Source organism: Ambystoma mexicanum, chromosome 2p (assembly GCF_040938575.1).
Source record: "Ambystoma mexicanum isolate Mex_15411 chromosome 2p, UKY_AmexF1_1, whole genome shotgun sequence".
NCBI lineage: Eukaryota > Metazoa > Chordata > Amphibia > Caudata > Ambystomatidae > Ambystoma > Ambystoma mexicanum.
In genome coordinates, this window is record NC_090923.1 from 83,831,127 (window position 1) to 83,851,482 (window position 20,356).

Below are 20,356 nucleotides of genomic sequence, written 5' to 3' on the forward strand. Positions count from 1 at the left end.
TGCTATCTGCCCTTTTGGTTTAGGGTTTTCCTTTGTTCGGGGAAACCAAGAGGTAGGCCAAAAGAGCCATTTTGCACACGTGGGTGCTTTGTAAGCCCTGCCATGGTTTGAACTGATGTAGGCCAGTTCCTGGCCATGGGCTGGCTGCTGCAATCAAGCTGGCTGGCCACCGAACCCTTTGTTTGTTTCCTCCTGGTGTGACTAGTGGCAGGCTTAGGACAGAGACAGGTATTTACTTTCCTGCTGGAGGGTTCCCACCATAACGCGATCTGAATGAGACCGAACCTAATCAGATCGTTGTCTTTGTCTTCCCTCTGTTCCCCCTCCTTTGCCTCGTCGCGCCTTGAAACACTTGTGTATAGGCGCGTTAGAAATGCCATATCGTATGATATTATTTTCGGGCCACTGCTGCATTCCGAGGACCAAACATAGTCATTCTGCCTGTCACTGTGTCCTGGGCTTATCTCTGGTTAACATTTCCGGCTGCTGGATGTCCTTCCTTCCACTCCTCTATTCTCCTGCTGACTTCCTTCATTTTCTGGGGCCGGCTTTACATGCTGGGGCCTTCTGCAGGCTGTTTTACTACCATAGTTTATTCGTTCTATTTTTGTGGTTGTCCCACCTTGGTTGCTGCCATTATTTCATTTTTTATTATGCTGGTCCGATAGCACAGTGAGTAAAGCGCTTGCTTTGACATCTGTGCAGAGCCTGCTGATACAGGTTCAAATCCCGCCAGGGCCAAACTCAAACTCAGCCTTTCATCCTTCTGAGGATCATAAATGAGCACCACACACTGTGAGTAATATTAATCAGCACTCAGATATCTGAGGGTTCGTAGCGCTATATAAATGCTAATTTATTATATTTGGTTGGTTTTTTATAATGCGCCTAATACCCTACCTGAGTTCGGTTTCTAAGCACGCAACCGGGATTCGAACCTCTGTTGCTCAGCGTCATCTTGCTTCCAAGACTAGCGCGTTGCCCTTGTGCTATCCTCTGCATTATCTTGACGTATGTTGAGACGGCAACACCCTGCCTGCTCATCTGCTGTTGAGGAATGTCCTGGATCCCCCCCCCACTGTAGTCTTCTTCGTGGGACCGTTTTCTATGCCAGGGTGCCATACTTTGTTCCTCAAGTCACCGGAACCTGCTTTGTCAAGTTCTCCCACTTTTTTGGAGTCATGCCGCTGATTGGTTTCACCATGCTTTCAGGAACCAACACTGTGAGTACTTACCTCTGGGCCCTGCAGTGGTGGGTGATTCATGATACTTAATCACAGGGGTCCTTGTGGTCCGTGGCCAAGACCATTTGCAGGTGGGTCTGAACCGCTTCTCCCCATTGGGTCTCATCTTGCTGTGGTGCATCTTTACCTGCGGCTTCTGGTTCTCTAACCTGCACCGGTAGCTCTTTTGAGTCTCCTTTTGCTTTCGGATTTGCTCCTGTGGCTTAGAACTGAGACTTACGTCCCTTTCTCCATACACGCAGATTTGCCCATTGACTTTCTCCTGTTCATGTCTATAGGGAACATTTTACTCAAGAAGTGAAACTCTTCTAAAGTTACTTTAGTTACTTTGTAGTAGTCACCTGCCTATGGACAGTTTCATTGGTCCTCAGAGTTTTATGCCAAAGACTAGAATTTTAGTCATGTTTTCCCATTCTGCGTATCCAAATGCCTGATTACAATGTAACTATTTCTACTGACAATGTACCTATGTTCACAATGTATACTTTGCATATGTTGTATTACCTTTGTACGTTCTAGGAAGTTGTAATTCACTTCCTATGCTTTCTTCTGTAACCTGAAGCACTGTAACTAATCTCTCAAGCGCAAGCGCCTAGATACCTCAGGGTTTTGGGCGCTATACAAATAAACAAATAAACAAGAAAACAAACATACTTTTCTTTGAAGTGTAATGTTCAAACTATATGTATCATATCTTTTGGTGTCCTCTGGCTGCATGTTAGAAATCCCCCCCCTGCTTGCTGTCCCCCCCTTGTCCACCCTGCATTGACTGTGAGATGCATATTTGTACATTCTAAATATAATGACCTAGGGGTTCAGTGTCACAGTGGCTGTGTTATGTGTGGCACAGGGGACCCTGTACTGACTATTAATAACTGTCTGTTGTAATATCCACTTCCCCTCTCTTCCCACTTCTTGACTCTATATGTAATGGGCTTGTCACTAGAAAGTGGACCTACAGCGCACAACACCTAGGCCATCAATGTCGACCCCTATGCCACCTGAATCACTAGATGCCGGACACCCCTGACCCCCCGCCACTCAGTCCAGCTGTACCCCTCTTCTCTGTGCCCCTCTGTCTACCCTCGATGTATATCTGTTCTGTTGTTACCTCTGAAAAGCGCTCCGTTATGCATCTGTACTGTTGTATACCTCTGTGAAGTGCTTGGTTTCTTCTGGAACCTAGGTCCGCCCTCAATAAATACCATACTAATAATAATAATAACAGGAGAGTGCTGTGTCTTTTATGGCAATTTGCGGTTTTTATACATACGCTGGGTATTTTACGGTGTTACGTCTTCTTAATATACTTATGAAACTAGCAGAGGTATATATGTGTAATATAGTAAAGGTGTATATTTTTCAGTATACGAATGTGGTTTGTTTTCTTTGGATAAGTGAGTGGACTAATTATACCTTTGTGTCAGCCTACATCACCACCTTTGAGTAAGGCGGCCTGCGCGGCTGCGCGACTTACAAGAAGAGAGATTTGGCTTCCCTTGACTGGTTGGGTGCATTGCCAGACCTTACTTAACGTTAGTGCCTGCACAGCCCTCATGTGAAGGTTGTACGTGAGTGAGAGTAATGTTGGGTGATTGTGACCTGGGGTGAGGTTGAATATGGGTGAGAGTAATACCGGGTGCAAGTCCTACTGGGTGAAACAATACCGGATGAGAGCAGTACTGAATGAGATTGTGCTTTAGCACCTTGAAGCATTTGTTGTGCTAGATGGAATTACCAATACCCAATAACCGGACAGACTCAAAGGAGATGGTAGAATACTGCATTAAAGCAGGGCGAATAAACACTCATCAATTCGATTCACGCAGGATCACACTGTTTTTTCAGTCTTAGGGTCAAATGTCTTCTTTCGGACATTGTTTTGCTGTTATAAGACATTATTTGACGTACATCCATGTCGGGCACCATTTTATTCATGGCTGCTTTTTGACAACTCAGCAAGGGACATCCTTCTTGGTAGGTTTCCTCCACTGTTTCTACCTGAGAGTATCTTCTGAATGGCTGCCTAAGTGCATACCGTTTTTCATACAGTCGGCGTGGTATGGACATGTTGCATAAACTTGTACATAGATTCCCAATTGTTGCTCCTCGTCTGTTACTCCAATAGGGTGGGGGTGAGGCGGCGTTGACTAGGGAGAATGTGTCCACTTGCTCCTCTACACGAGTGACCCAGGGTGACGGTGAATATGGGTGAGAAACACTGGGTTACCTTGATACTATGTGAGAGTGATACTGGATGCGCGTGCAACTAAGTGTGAGCGATACAGTGTGAGAGTGATACTGGGTAAAAGTGAATTCAGGTGAGAGAAATTAGCATATCAAGGTGCCGTCTGAAAAAAAGTGGGGAGACTCCGTCCAACCGCGTGTAGCCTCGACTTTAGTCCTGTGTGTGAGGGTGCAACTGGGGGAGGGCAGCTGCCTGTCTTTTGATGTCGCGCGCTGGAGTGGCGGCTGCGCGTGCCAGGTAGTGCCTATTAGCCTTTAGGCGGGAGATCCTACATCCTAGTCAGGCAGGATGCGAACATCCGTTCCCAGGTCCTGCTCTTTGCAAATGAAACCTGTGTTAGCGCCGGCCCAGAGTAGAGAAGAGACATTTAAGGTGCCGTGAACACAGCTTCCCCAAACCCGCCATCAAAGGATTTCGCCCTAGAATAGCGGCACACCACATCAGTGCACAAATATAACTCCTAGAGGGGTCATTTCACCTTTGACTCTGAATGGCACCAATAGACAAAGTGACACTTAATATTCACTTTAATTCCACTAAAACAGTCTCTCAAAGATGTACAGCCATCTAGAAAGAGTGTGGAGCGGTGATGTGTGTTTAGAAGGCAGAAAAGCCAAGCAATCCAGACGACCCAAACACCCTCCATAGATAATAAGACTTCCGTTGCATTCGCCCTCATGCTTTCTGCCCTCATGCTTACTGCCCTCGTGCTTTGCCATGTACGACAGCATATGTTCAATTGACATTGCAATTCCTAAAGTTCAAGGCAACGCTTCTCCCACTTAAATCTTATCCTGGCTGCAATAGGTATAAAGTCACAAGGAAGCACAGGGCGGTGCTATGACACCCTGTCTCCTCCAAAATTCTGGGAGCAGGGATGCACCTAGGCTAACATTTCAGGGGAGGAAACCCTTCAAATGTTGAGAGAGGCGCTAACTTCAGAGATTGTAGGGTAGGGCAAACGTACTTGTGCAGGGGCCTCTAACTTCTTTTTGCATTCTAATGAGACTATTCTGATCGAGCTTCAATGTTACAAGCAGTTAACTCTCCCCGTCACGTCTGAAACCGCACACTTAAGGAGTCCTGTCCCCCCACCCTTCCAGTCATTCCCATGATATAACACCTAATCTCGATCACAGTTGCCTGAAGAAATCGTGCATACAACAATGAAATGCTTTAAGTTAATCATTTTGGGAAGCCCAGGCGCCGTTTAACGTCTGTGTCCTATTCTGTCCGGCCACAACTCTGTAGGTCAGCCAGGTCGAGTCAACATAGCCCAAAATCTCAGGGGCTTGGGGGTTAGACCCCGATCTGCTCAATGGTGTTGAGCCACTGAGCAAGAGACACACGCCATGTCCTCATTAGTAGCCTGTGGGGACCCAGAGTTGTGTCGAGTTCTGCTTACTCCACCTCAGAGTTCATTTTTTGAGGCGCTTTAAAACACAATTTCTTGATGTATAAGCGCCTTACAAATGCACAATAAAATAAATCCAATTTTGGCTATTATGATACTTAGAGGGTACTCTTAAGGCAGTTGCTGGGTGCAGGAGTAATGAGATTGCTGGCATGAGACCCTGCCCCAAATCTACAAGCCGTTCAGACTTTCAGAAGCAACGGACATTCTGAAATAAGACTGATATTGCATGAATGTTTCTTGATTGCGTACACCTGTGGCTACCCTGCTCACCATTCTCCTCTCTTCCTTATACTGTACTGCGCTCAATTGCCCACTAGGGTGTCCAACTTTATAAAATGGTTTCGCAGGACACTTTAGACGTGGTAGCGCATCAGAAGCGGCCTGCAGTGCGTGCCGTTCCATACAGTGTCGTTCACCCCACGCAGTTCCATACGGTGTTGTTCACGCACTCCCGTTCACTTTTTTTGGTAACATTAATGGCAGGTGGCATTTTAACAGAGGCTCAGCACAAAAAAATAACACAATTGTAGGACCATTATACATGCAGGACACTCGCCTGATGGAGCCCTGCCCAGGCCCTGTGTGGCAAAATACATGCACACGTCCTAATTTTCTTACACCTTCACACCGACATAAGTAACTTCCCAAAAAAGGCACTGCAAGAAGCATCATCAGTCTTTGAAACTTAGAGGCACCATCGGAAGTGACATTACAATATGTTGGCACGTGTACGTTGAGTGGCAAATAACTGTGGTGTGAAATACATGCATTGCACTCTTATATACATGAAGCAACTCTACATCCATTAATCTATGAGTGGGGATTTATTTAATACCATATTAATGTAATAACTCTGTCGACAGAATCACTTTCAGGGACTCTAGATAAGGCATAGTGGGATTAAATCATTTGCCCAGGATCACACACTTTGGCTAGGGGCGAGAATGGGATGTGGTCAATTTAAGCATTTCACCACACATCTTCACAGGGTCAGTTCATATACATATGTATTAATAGAAATGCCTTGAAAATAACACACACAACTATAATAAACTAGCATGTCATTATAAACTAACCGTACACTATATACATTGTCATAGAACCATGTTGAGCAAAATGAGTGCGGCGTTAGCTTTATTCTCCCCATCCTGCATGAATGGTCACAGTAGCGCCAGGGAATGTAACGTGAGCCTAAACCATCTCATAGTCTTATTTCACACAGCATGCACCATTATGCACCCTTCCCATTTCTCATTACCCCATTCACATTTCCTAAGCAACAGAAGTCAATGCTAATGGTCCCTCACCCCCCTATCAGCGTCTAGTTCTCCCCGCCCAATGCTCTGCTGACACAGAGCGATGTGTTCAGATCCTGGGAGAGTTGCTCCGCTTCCCTGAATGCCAATTGCCACACGGAAGCGTGAGCTCAGAGGGGAAAAAGGTTTGATCTGGCCAGTGAATACGGGAAAGTCCTGCATAATACGGGACGGTTGGCCACCCCAGTGCTTGCTGTGGTTCTGTCCACTGGGGTTTGTTCCCATATGTCGCACTATATTTTTGTGCCTGTATGCGCCACAGCAATTTCGCCGCTCTATGGTTTTTCTCCATGGTCCCCCACTGCGGTTTTGCCCCATAGTGCCCCACTGTGGTTTACATCCACTACTAACCTTGCTCCGTAGCCTTACAGGGTAAACCAAATCACTTAAATATGGATCTTCTGAAACCCTAATCCCTCCCTCCTGCAAACTCCCACTTTGCCTCCCCAACAGCTTGTCAACTCTGCCGTATCCCCTTGTCTCTGTGCTGCTGCTCTGCCCTCCTTCTCGCTGTGCCCTCCCCTCATCGTGCCCCCAGGCTAGTTTATTCGTCCAAACAAACTAACCATCCTCCTTACATTAGTATAACCTCAAACATTAACCGAACCACTACCTGAATTTTCTGTGCACCGGACACACAGAAACACCCCCTACTCTCATCCAACTCTGACCACCTCACCATGCACCATCTTCTAACCAGTGTACGAAGTGTCTTACCTCTTTGGGATAATTTCACCCCATATTCTTCAAACATGTTGCTTTCCCCCGACTCACTCCCAATGCCTAACACCTTGACAGCCCAGTCCTGCAATGTGTCCACACACCCTTTACTTTCCATCTTGCCCCATCCCATCCACAGCAAGCTGACCACCTTGTAAAAACACTTAAGGTGCCCCCATCCCTTGGCATTGTAGAGAAACCCCTCAACGCTCACACCAGTGAAAATACAACCCACTAGGGAAAAAAAGCCCAGCACACCTCTTGCAAAGAAAGCAAAGTTTTATTTCCCCAAAAATAGAAATGCACCAGAAAAGAATTCTGCTGCCACAGAACATTTGAAGGGAAATTAGCTCAAGCAACACTTTATAAAGGCAGACAGCGTCATCAGTGATGTTATTACATAATGTGCAAACCCGCATGGCTGGTTTGTTTAGGCCCTATACATAGGGTACATGCTTCATAAGGGATGCCAGGTCATTGGTCGCAGCCTTTTTGTCCATCTTCTTCCATGTGGGTTCCCCCTTTTGCATCATCGGACATGACGCTACCACTGATTGGCAATTATGCAAAGGGCAACAATAAAGGCTCTATCACTAACCTGATGTGCACCTGGTGCTGCAGACAACGGCTAAGAGGATACTTCCAGGCCATCTCTTGTAATAAATTATAGCTCGATTCCAGACACGTTGGCGTAGCTATGTTATTTTATCCTTCCTGCCGCCTTGCAGCACAAAGCACATGACCTATAGTGAAGGCAACTAATACCTGTTTTCAGATCTTTTCTGATCGATTGGGGGTCTAAAAGGTTAATGGTTGGTTGTCTGAAACTAGCTGGTATCTTGGAATGCTGGGGGTCTTGGGAGTGGGGCTTTCGGGTGCTATTACTTAGACCTGGGACTGGGACGGTAGGTAGGAGGCTCGTGACCTCCTTCTCGTGGGATCGCTTTTCTCTGTGAGCTCTCAACCCCCATGTGGCCTTGCAGGCCGCATTCCTTATGAGATATGAAATGTTGGCAACATGAGGCAATGAAGGGTCTATGAATCTCTGCAGTTCTGGCTTTCCTCACCGGTGCCCAAGCTACAACCTTTTCCCACCTGCATGCACTATTTCTTATGCACATGACTCAGGCTTGCGGCCCTGCCTTCAGCGTAAAACTAGGCCTTGATTCCAATATGGCTGCAACTATCTAAGATGACATTTTAATTCCCTGTGCATTACTAGAGCAAAGTGCACAAGCCCCTCCCCCTGTAACCTCCCTTAGCCCCTACTGTAACTTCCTGGGTATCTGTTTCTTACAAAAGTGCTGGGGGGTCTGGGCAGGGGTCCGGGACGATTGTCCCTCCTTCCCAACATTCCCCCTTTCGTTAATACTACATTAACAAACTCCCACGCCAACCCCTTGTCCTTTTCACACCTTCTTTCCTGCTCCAACCGCCCAGCTTCCAGATATGGAGGTGACCCTTCCTTTGGTACCCATGATCTACATACAGACTGTAAACTTTCTCCTGACTGTGCATATTGATATGAGCTGCATGTCATATATATATATATATATATATATATACATCCGCCATCCCCTGCTAAGTCTACCCAGTGTTCTGTGTAGTGCTTGGGTCCAGTGGGGGAACTATGATGGTGCTTGGGGAGCGGGGGGGGTGTAGATGTTGCTCTATCGTAACCATGTGTGACTTATTTGGATCATGAATCTGAACTGTGCTATCTTTTGTACCACAAGGTGCCCATTGTACCCCAATTGAAACCATCATCATTGCACTGCTGCGCACTTCTTTGGCAAAACACTAAAGACCCAGCTGGCAGGTGCAGAATATCACCAACATGAGCACGATCATGGGAACCAACATCTTCACGATCGCCCCAATCCAGGATGGTGGCCAAGAAAAAGTCTGTCAAACCAATCAGTCTCTTGTATGCCCACTACTGTTTGCGTATGCATGCCGAGATCAGGCAGGGCCCCCTATTATATTGGCAAGGGACCTGCTTTCCATGTCATTAGGGGGTACGTAGGTACAGCATGAATCACCAACCTTTTTGCAGACCCCCTCCCTCCATAGCAGTGAGGAGGTCCAGCACATATCTGTTCTGCAGCATTATCAGCCTGATTGTGCGCCTTTCAATCTTGATCGCGTTGAGACCTTGCTCTGTGTCATTGGCCAGCTGGATCACTTCCCACCGCACAATTTGGATCCACTTGGCATTCACGAGAGTCTGCACCCCTGGTATGATATGGCATTTATGATATGATATGGAACTTATAACGCGCCTATACACAAGTGTTTCAAGGCACGATGAGGCAAGGGAGGGAGGACAGAGGGATAACAGACAGCGGTCTTACTAGGCCAGGTGTCATTTAGATCGCGCAAGTGCATGGGAAGGGGAAGGAGGAGATGTGCGAGGGAGAAAGGGGAGAGGACAGTGCAGTGCATGAGATAAGAAAAAGAAAATAATAATTAAATTTAACAGTAACTAACAATACGGCAGCAGGTGGCAAGTGCAAGGATAAGTGCCAACAACAGGTGTCAAGTGCTGGTAGTGGGACTGTAGGGATACAGAAACAGTCCCCAAGTGTGGGGGTTGCCACAAGGGCAGTGCGACTGGCAGGGGAGGGGACCTGGGCCCGAGATCAGAGGGTGACCAGATAACCAGTGCAAATTCAGTGTCAGCCAGGAAGTCAGCAAGGGAGAGGAGGAGAAAAAGCAGAAGCAAAGAGAAAGGTTTTGAGGTGCTTCCGGAACCGAAGATGATTGTCCTCAAGTTTCAGGGAGGCAGGGAGGCTGTTCCAGAGGGAGGCCCCAGCCGAAGAAAGAGATCTACCACTAACTTGTTGCTTGGGGAAGCGACTGACCATGAGGGAGTTTGAGGTAGATGAGCGAAGAGCTTGAGAAGGAAGGTATTTGGGTAGAGAGAGTTGAAGGTATTGAGCCCTCTGCCCCAGAAGGCCTTGTTGGCGATGCAGAGGGGTTTGAACTTAATCCTCACAGCCACTGGGAGCCAGTGCAGAGATTTCAGTCCTGGAGAGAAACGATCCCTGGGCTTGAGGCCAAGGACAAGTCTTGTGGTCCTGTTCTGGATAAGTTGCAGGGGGCGGAGAGCAGAAGCAGGCAGATTTAGAAAGAGGCTATTGCAATAGTCCAGTCCAGAGAGAACCATAGCTCTGGAGACCATGAGCTTCTGGGGTAAGGAGAGGAAAGGATGAATACCTCTGAGGTGGTGCAGCTGGCAGTGTGACTTCTTAGAGGTGTCAGAGATGTGAGGAGAGAAGGAGAGTGTAGAGCCGAAGATGACCCCAAGGCTTTTAGCCTTACAGGTGGGAACAGGAAGAGGGCCAAGGGAGGCGGGCCAGAGAGCTACAGGAAAGAAGGGTGCGGGTGTGCCAATGAGTAGAATCTCAGTCTTACTGGCATTAAGGCAGGGGTCGTTGGTGGCACACCATTCCTGGATGGCAGACAGACAGTCAGAGATGAGGGAAGTGGAGGAGGAGGCCAATGGTAGCCTGAAGATGCGATGGGTGTCATCCGCATAGCACTGAAAGTTGGGGCAGAGAGCAGCGATGTGGTGGGCCAGGAGTGGCAGATATCGGTTGAAAAGCCAGGTACAGAGGTTAGACCCCTAGGGGGCACCACAGGTAGAGAACAAAATAGCAGAGAGGAAGGACCCAAGTTGGACCTGGGAGGGTCGGTCGGAGAGGAAAGAAGTCAGCCACTCCAGAGCCTGACCAGTGATACCCAGGTTATCATGGATACGGTTGAGCAGAATGGCATGGTTGACAGCATTGGTAACAGTGATGCAAAATAAATTCTCTTCTTTGCTATACAGCCAGTACTGATTTGATATTTCTTTTAGTAATTGTGAGGAATCTTGAGATAGGTAATTCAATCTTCTTCTCCTGTGCAATTTTTCTCTTTTTTGCTTTTGTTGCCGGAAGCCAAAGATATGTTTCTTTGTTGGCACTGTGCCCCTCCATGATGGTGAGAGGAGCATAAATGCCTGCTGGCTACACACCCAGTAGATGTCCATAACAGCAGCTGCTCCTTTTTGAGATCTGGAATGTGCAATGTTTTGTTCCATCTACTGTTGACCTCCACAAGGACACTCCCTTCATTGTAAAAAACACAGTTCAATTCTTCCAGCTTTTGCACTTTAATGGGTTTTTCCATTGCCTCGATCCATGTGAGTTTTGCCACTTGCTTGTTCCAGTATCTGCTGCACACCCTGTTCACTTTATCTATATTTTCTTCACTGAACCCGACTAGTCCTCCTGCCATCCACCTCATTGTTGTTTCGTACCATCTGTTCATCACAACCTGACACCTTCCAGTTTCAGATATGGCCTTTGCAAGCACTGCACACTCTTGGGGTTCTGGGCACATTCCAGTTGATCAGGTTCCCAAACTTCTAGTCATTAACTTTGTGCCTGAAAAGTGCTTCACAGCCTACACAATGTCAGATGTAGTAAGCATTGGGCCTCCACAATCAGAATCTCTTGTGTCATTAACACCTGTGTGGAATCAAGGAGCACAGGTAACAATTTCCATTAACTTTCGTTTTCCCCACTGAGCTCATGTCTGCGTACCAGCTATCACTTAATTCTGGATTGTGCACATCTTCTATTGTATCTAACCCAAGTCCTTGGTATTGGTCCTATTTAATCCTTCTAATATGTGTCTTAAGACATTTTGATCCATTAGAAAAGAAAGTATTATTCACAAGTATGTTAGAGAACACATTAGGAAACAATAATAACAAGAGCAGATTTGCAGCACTCCTTGTATGTTGGTGGGTGACACGAGTATTACTTAGAGCTATGTCAACTATTACATCACTATTACTCTCAAGTGGTTAATAACCACTGAACAGGTTATCAAGCCTTGTTCTATCGAGAGAGGGGCGCCCGCTACCTTTGCAAACCAAATTTCAAGGAACCTGGGATTGGCAACCAGACGTGGTCTCCCTCTCACTGTGCTTAGAGAGGCATCAGCTTCACCTCACTGATGATCCCCAACAAGGGTGAAACACGTGTATGGGGTTGCTGGTGGTACTCTCGTTCAGGTTGGAATTGCCATTGCATTTCGGTGCTGGACTGCCCCTGGGCAGGACAAAGACTCATATGCAAATGGATATTTCCCATCTGTGAAAGGCACAGTGAGAAAAAGCAGTGGCTGCAAACTCTCAAGTGGTTAATAACCACTCAACAGGTTATCAAGTCTGTTCTTTCGAGAGAGGGGCGCCCGCTACCTTTGCAAACCAAATTTCAAGGAACCTGGGATTGGTAACCCTAGGTCTCCTGGGGGCAACCAGACGTGGTCTCCCTCTCACTGTGCTTAGAGAGGCATCAGCTTCACCTCACTGATGATCCCCAACAAGGGTGAAACACGTGTATGGGGTTGCTGGTGGTACTCTCGTTCAGGTTGGAATTGCCATTGCATTTCGGTGCTGGACTGCCCCTGGGCAGGACAAAGACTGATATGCAAATGGATATTTCCCATCTGTGAAAGGCACAGTGAGTAAAAGCAGTGGCTGCGAACTCTCAAGTGGTTAATAACCACTGAACAGGTTATCAAGCCTTGTTCTATCGAGAGAGGGGCGCCCGCTACCTTTGCAAACCAAATTTCAAGGAACCTGGGATTGGTAACCCTAGGTCTCCTGGGGGCAACCTGACGTGGTCTCCCTCTCACTGTGCTTAGAGAGGCATCAGCTTCACCTCACTGATGATCCCCAACAAGGGTGAAACACGTGTATGGGGTTGCTGGTGGTACTCTCGTTCAGGTTGGAATTGCCATTGCATTTCGGTGCTGGACTGCCCCTGGGCAGGACAACGACTGATATGCAAATGGATATTTCCCATCTGTGAAAGGCACAGTGAGAAAAAGCAGTGGCTGCGAACTCTCAAGTGGTTAATAACCACTGAACAGGTTATCAAGCCTTGTTCTATCGAGAGAGGGGCACACGCTACCTTTGCAAACCAACTATTACATCATGAACTGTGGCCGCAGAATTATTATGTGTGCCACTTGTTTTTGCAATTGCAGTTGTGCCATTGTCAGATGTTAGATATCCCACACGACCCTTGGTAAGCTATCCATTAACACTAGTTGCATTTCCTATCCCCCCATTTTTATATTACTACTCTATATAAAACTACACCCTAAATATATGTTATATTATGTTATGTTATTTTACATTTATATAGTGTCTTATGTACCATTGGTATGATCTCAAGGTGCTGGTAGGTTGAACGCCCCCGGGAACCGTAGTTCAAGTCAGTAGAGAGAGAGAGAGAGAGAGAGTCATAAGGTGCGTGTGTACACTGGATATGTGTGCAGCAGGTGTGGTACTCATATGATAGCTGCTTTTTAGCGGTAGGTGTGGTGGATGGGAGATCGGGAGTATGTGTTCGTTCTGGAAGGGCGATACCAGACTGATTCTGGCTGCGTTAGGCCTGAGGAGAACGCCCGGGCTGGCGGGTGTGCAACCAACTGTGTTTAGTTAGGATGATGGGGAGTATGTGGTAGGTGTTGGTATGAGAACAGCTATACAGAATGTGTCATAGTATCACTGTATTCTAGTTGAGTGGTGGTGTATAGAAGAGAGTAAGAGTGGTGATGTGATATGGTGGTTTTCAGTAGATGCTTGAGATCAAGCGCCTTCATGCTTTATGCATTCCATGCTCTCCAATCATTCCATGCTCTCCAACCGTTCGATACTCTTCGATCAATCCATGCACTTCGGCCGTTCAATGCACTCCAACCGTTCCAAGCACTCCAACCGTTCCATGCACTCCAACCGTTCCATGCACTCCAGCCGTTCTTGCACAATGTCCTTTCCATGCCCTCTATCTGTTCCATTCCATCCGTTACATGTGCACCCTCAGTTCTATGCATTCCATCTGTTCAGTCAGTTCCATGCATTGCTTCTGATCCGTGCACTTCATCCGATCCATTCATTCCATCCATTGCAGCTACTTCATCTGTTCAAACCACTTCTTGCGTTCTGCTCGCCTTGTCTGTTCCACCCACTTCGTCCGTTCTACCCACTTCTTCCGTTCTATCGGCTTCATCCATTCACATACTTCGTCCTTTCCGCACACTTCATCCTTTCCGCACACTTCATCCTTTCCGCACACATCATCCTTTCCACACACCTCATCCTTTCCACACACTTCATCCTTTCCGCACACTTCATCCTTTCTGCATACGTCATCCTTTCCGCACACATCATCCTTTCCCCACCCTCATCCTTTCTGCACCCTTCATACTTTCCGTACCCTTCATCCTTTCTGCACTCTTCATCCATTGCGCACACTTCATCCATTGCGCACACTTCATCCTTTCCGCACACTTCATCCTTTCCGCACACTTCATCCTTTCTGCACACTTCATCCTTTCCGCCCACTTCGTCATTTCCACACACTTCATCACTTTCCGCACTCTTCATCTGCTCCGCACTCTTCATCCGCTCCACTCTCTTCATCCGCTCTGCACTCTTCATCCGCTCTACACTCTTCATCCGCTGCACACTCTTCATCGCTCCACACTCTTCATCCACTCGACACTCTTCATCCGCTCCACACTCTTCATCCACTCCACACTCTTCATCCACTCCACACTCTTCACCCACTCCACACTGCCTAATCCAAACATAGAAAGAGCAAATATACTAGCTGCCCAATGGATCACACATATATATGTTGGTGAAAACACCGTTACAAGAGGATGTTGCTGAAAACGTTGCTTGTTATAAAGGAATTTGTTGGACCCATGCACATCCATTGCAAGGTAAATAAATAGATGTTGAACAATCGAGAGGAAGCCAGCAAAAGGGCACTCTCAGTGCAAATAATGCATAGCCGCTTGTTTACTTATCAGAGCTGTATATTTGTTGTGGTACATATGTATTTATATATAGTTATTTTTATTTGATTGGCTTTTTATAACGCGCTTAATACCTGAGTTCGGTTTCAAAGTGCAGATCTGGGATTTGAACTTCTGTTGCTCTGCGTGGTCTTGCTTCCAAGACCAGCATGTTTGCCCATGTGCTATCCTCAGTTCACAAATATATATATATATATATATATGTATATATATATATATATATTTATTTATTTTCCCTAGAAAGTCAAAATTCGGGGAATTTCAAGTTGACCATTACTTCATAATAGTTTTGACATGGGGATAGGTTGTTATTTGGCAGGCACTTAATGCACACTGACCAGTACTTTAGATATTTTGGGAGGGAGATGTGGTCAGGGGCGCTTTACGATCATCAGATAAATGCACCCAGTACTGTAATTCACATGCTTTTACTGCAAGAGGGGTAGCATAGACAACCTCATAGGAACCGTTATAACTGGGCTCGTTCCACCGGCAGAATGAATTCTTAATAAAAATGTGGTGACCAGGAAAAAGCGAGTGTTGTGAGTAGTGGAACAGATGCAGTGCTGGTTGTCCCTTCAGTCCTCGATGGCACGATTTGTTGAGGGATACATTTGATAGCTTTGGTTAGGGCACAGAAGTAGCTACGAAATTCTTCTCCTAGAATGGACACAGCCCTGTGAGCATCAGATGCTCTTCTGATTGGAGATAGAGGCATGTGCATGCTGCCCCTTGTTACCACCTCGTGGGGCGCTAAATGATCCTTACAGGGCTGCGTACGCTTGCTGAACAGAGTGAGAGGCAAGCAGTGCACCAAATTCTTTTTTAGGGTGGTGCAAAGCGTGGAAGATTTTCTCTTGAGGAGGCCATTGATCCTCTCCACAACGCTGTTGGCCTGGGGTGATAAATTGTACACATTGGATTCTTGATACCCAATAATGCGGTAACTTCCTTAAAAAGCTCATTGAAGAAATGCATGCAGTTATCGGGACCTTAAAATTTCCCACACGCCCCACAAAAAAAGTGGCCACACATTTCTCATCAGGATGGGTCACTCAACCACTATTAGATAGCAGGATACATTACACCTTTCCCCCATTCCCGCCTGGTCGATGTGCAACTCACGGAATGGCCTAGTAGGATGGAGCAGTGTACCTCGGATAGTTCGTAAAGTGAGCCCAGTACATTAACTCTCACATGTGGTACAGTTGACAACCATTTTAGTAATTACCTCCTGCATATTGGATGCGAACCAGTCCTCCTGTATATCTATGGCGATATGTTATTTGGATACATGAGAAGGGTGATGCAATTGGTCAAACGCGACCACAAACAACTCGTATGGCATAACTGCTTTGCGGATGTTTCTTGATGCCACAATAAATCTGTTGGGAACTGCTTACATCCTCTTTTTAACAACAATTCTTTCTCTTCTTGTGGGGCTTGTCTCTGCAATTCAATTAATTGGGTAATCGGTAGAGAATTGTAGGAGTCTGGCAATTGCTCCCTTCTCTGCGCTACCACTGGATACTCAGGGACACTTGCCAGCAGCAAATAAGCTGCTTTCTTGGCTGCCGCATCCGCGGCATTGTTGCCGACTGAGACCTTGTCTGTATTGTTAGTATGGGCAGTGCATTTTACCACCGCTGTCAAGGATGGTTGGGACAGAGCATTAATTAGCTTGTCTAGCAGTGCCACATGTTGTACAGGGGACCCATCAGCTCTACTAAACCCCCTCCTCTTCCACTGTGCCAGGCCTTTGTGTACCACGGTGGTGACATAAGCCGAATCAGAATAGATGGAGACACAGCACCATTGAGATGTTAAAAGGCCTCAATGAGAGCTATAAATTCTGCTGCTTGATCCAATAGTGCGCTGGTAATCTCTTCTGCACAAATACCTTGTATACCCAATCCACCAGGCATACTACTGCTGCCCCAGTATGCCCCAAACCTGAACTCTGGTCGATAGTTGCTAACCCATCAATTAAAAGTACCACCTTCAATAGAGCTATCCCTTGTGTGATGCTGGAAATGCATTGGAGAGACAGGGCCTCCCTGTCCTTGCCCTGTAGTTCCTTTTCATTGTGTTCTGTATTGTTTTCTGCCCAGGAGGCCATGTGGGACTCCTGGCAGTGCAGCTCTTCCTGTTTTTGGTTTGGTGTACAGACCCATGGGATACCCTTATGGTACCCATGGGTGGGGGTACAATCCTGTGCCCCTAGTGTATGTTTTTGGGCACCTGTGGGTGGCCCACAGAGCAGGGCATGGGCTTGTAGCAGCTCCGTGCTGAATTTGACAGGTGCTCTGAGTATCCTCCATTTTGGGATTCCCAGGCCCTGCCATTGGAATCAGTTGATTCCTGATGGAAAACAAGATGGCCCATGTGGCCTCTTGCTTTTTATTGCCTGTTACCTTGTTTTCCCAAAGTCCTGGGAAGCCCTGGCTCTGTCCCTTCCCCCTGACTAGCTATTGGGTGGAAGTTCCATATATGGTGTTGGTGTGAAGTCCAGTCCAGACTGGCTGGAGCCTTCCCAGTGATTGTATGTTGTGGGTACACCCTGTGGGTGGGACCCGGGTGAATGGAGTGTTTGACCAATATGCACTTCTTGTTGTGGCTGTCTGGTTTCTGGTATGAGAGACAAAGACTGAGACAGCCCTGCCCAAAACTGGCCTGAATGCAGTGTGTAGTGTTGAATGGCTGGGTACTTGTCCCAATCCACATTCCTTGTTGTGAGTGTCTGAGAGGGAGGAGGATGGCCTGAGTGCACTGTGTGCCCGATTGGCTGACTGACTGCATGAATGTCCTTCTGTATGATTGGCTGCTGAGTGTGAGCCAGCAGTGTGGATGAGAGACAGGATAGTATAAGCTGTGTCTACACTTGAAGAGTAACTGGAACTGCTGATCCTCGACGCCCAGCTGGAAGAAGATGATTTGCTGTTGCATTTGCTTCGACCTGATCTGAAAGCTGCCGAATTATTTGAAGACTGATCCAAGAGAGGACCTGGTAAGGCGCCCTCTTCCTGTGCTCCGAGGGACCATCGAGCACCGCTGGCCTTCGCCGAAGCTCCCTGGAAGTCAGACCCTCGAAAGGCTGCCGACCGGAGCTGGGACCGCCGAGGAGATCGAAGTGAAGCACCCGGACTTCGCCGCCGTTGAAATCCATTGTCGTCGAACATGGTTCACAGGTTTGTGTAACTGCTGGAGGCCCGTCGAAGTTGTGTTGCCCCAGAAGAGGGGACCGCTTGACGCCGTGCCGCCAACGACCGGAGCCGCCTGCTCCTTTGCCTAAGAACATTTGAATCGAAGGACTCCCTTGTCCGCACTGACGACCGCTTTATCCTGCCGGAGAGAGTCAAGGCTGCCGACGCGCCGAGGAGAATCCGCCCGTGGGTTTCCCGCCACCTGAGGGCCACAAAGACTTCGATGACTCGACGCCCTTGCTGGGCCACAGTTCTTCTGAAACTCTTTGCAGTCCAGAACTATCAAACGCCAAGGTGCCCCGCACACCTCATCCTCACAGGACGTCGCCAACGAGCACCACCTGGATCGACGCCGTGGTCTCGGCACCATCGAACTTCTCATCGATGCCGTCGACACCAAAGTTCACTTTCTTTCTTTGATGCTTCTCAATGATCCGTGACTGCTTGAAAGGGGGTCACTCAAGAGGGATCCATCGACGCTTCTTCGAAGAACTCTGCTCCACCAGGTACATTGGGGGGGTAAAAACATTATAGGAGGAAATAAGACTATTGAGCAATATATGGACTGGGCTTGTGCTATATCTTTATTTTACAGGTTGCCCAGGTGGGGGGATCTCCACACAGAACTGTGCTTAATGGTAGTGGCCAGTATTCTGCCTATTGTTTCAACCATCTTGTTTTCCCTCCTATCTCTATTGCTGGTTTCCTTGTTATTGATCTGTGTGACATTCTAACCGTATAGTTGATGCACTTTAATGAGAGCTGATAATATTGGTGGTACCACTTTAGAATTGTATATATTTACCATTGTTGATTTCTGAGTACAAAGTGCGTCATTGTGATAGTGTACATACCTTTGAATATTAATTATATAAAGACTGTGTTTTCAGTAATACAGTGTGTGGACATTCCTTTGTGGGTGCTTGGGGACTACACTGTACTTAAGAACCAGCCCGCGTCACCTCCTGAGCAGCTAGGCCTTGATTTCTCGACCACGGTACCAATAATAGAGAATCTTGGCTGGGGTCCTCTGTGCCTCTCCTCTACCATATAGAGAGCAGAAGTACAGACACCCCCCTCCAGTCTTTACACCTTGCTTTCGGGATATCATCCCTCTCACCCTCAAATGTCACACAATCATGTGCCATCAGATCTTCCTGTGTATACTGTTCTGTTAAAAAGGTGTCAGGATTCACAGTTTTACACCTCATAATATGAATGCTAGAGCTGGACAGGATCTTATCATACGCAGATGTCCACTGCGTTGTAGAGGAGCGCATGGACACATTCTCCCTAGTCAGCGCCCCGTCACCCCACCCTATTGTAATAACAGGAATCAACCCAGTTACCTCAAAACATGAGCCTAGGATATTAAACATGGAGGGATGATGCAGAAACTGTTTTCCTTACAAAATAGAGGCGTACATTGGCATTGGATCAAGGATGCTATTTGAAGAGATGAAGAAAAAGCACAAAGGTAGTCCACGAGCAGACCATGTGTAAGGACATATTTTTCTAAAGATTAGGAGGAACACAAACATTTACAATGGCAAATATTGGGTGACTAAAGGGCACAAAAGTCAATGTGGGATGAAGTGATCAAGTCTCTATAGGACAAACGTTGAATGAAAAAAGGATAAAAACACTGTTGATATGGACAGATTCATGGTCTTACAACACGTGATGAAAAGCTCGCAAACAAGGGCTATTCATTAGGCCTGGAGCTAAAATAGCGGTGTACCTATACTCCCTCAGGTGTCCCGAGACTGTGCAGAATGGCAAGGTCAACTTTCAAACAGAAGACACTGGCATGAGGCCTACTGATGAAAGGAAAAACTGACGTATCTCGAACCACCTGGGTTTCGTTGCTATGTATGTGCTGCTAACAAGACAAATGTCCAGTATTGGATTTGGGTTGCCAACCCATTACAATTGATTGCCAAGCACGTTTTCATACAATGTTGCAGAATGTTAATGTGATGCCATATTCTCTGCTGTGACAATTGTTTTATGCCACATGACTAGAAGTAGCTCAGGGTGTGTCCAACAGATAAGGCGCTGCCAATGAGAGATTAACATTCATGCATTCTATATGCAGACCATTTCCCTTAATACAATCCCACCCCTCAATAGGTTTTTAAAGTTTGCCACGTAGGATGAGGTTATAGATGACTCATCTAGCATTATATAAACTATGCATGATTGAAAATACAGTGTGATCCTGCATGAGTCGAGTTGATGAGTATATATTCATGCTGCTTTACTTCTTGAGATTAAAGCAGTATTTTACCATCTCCTTTGAGTCTGTAAGGTTACTG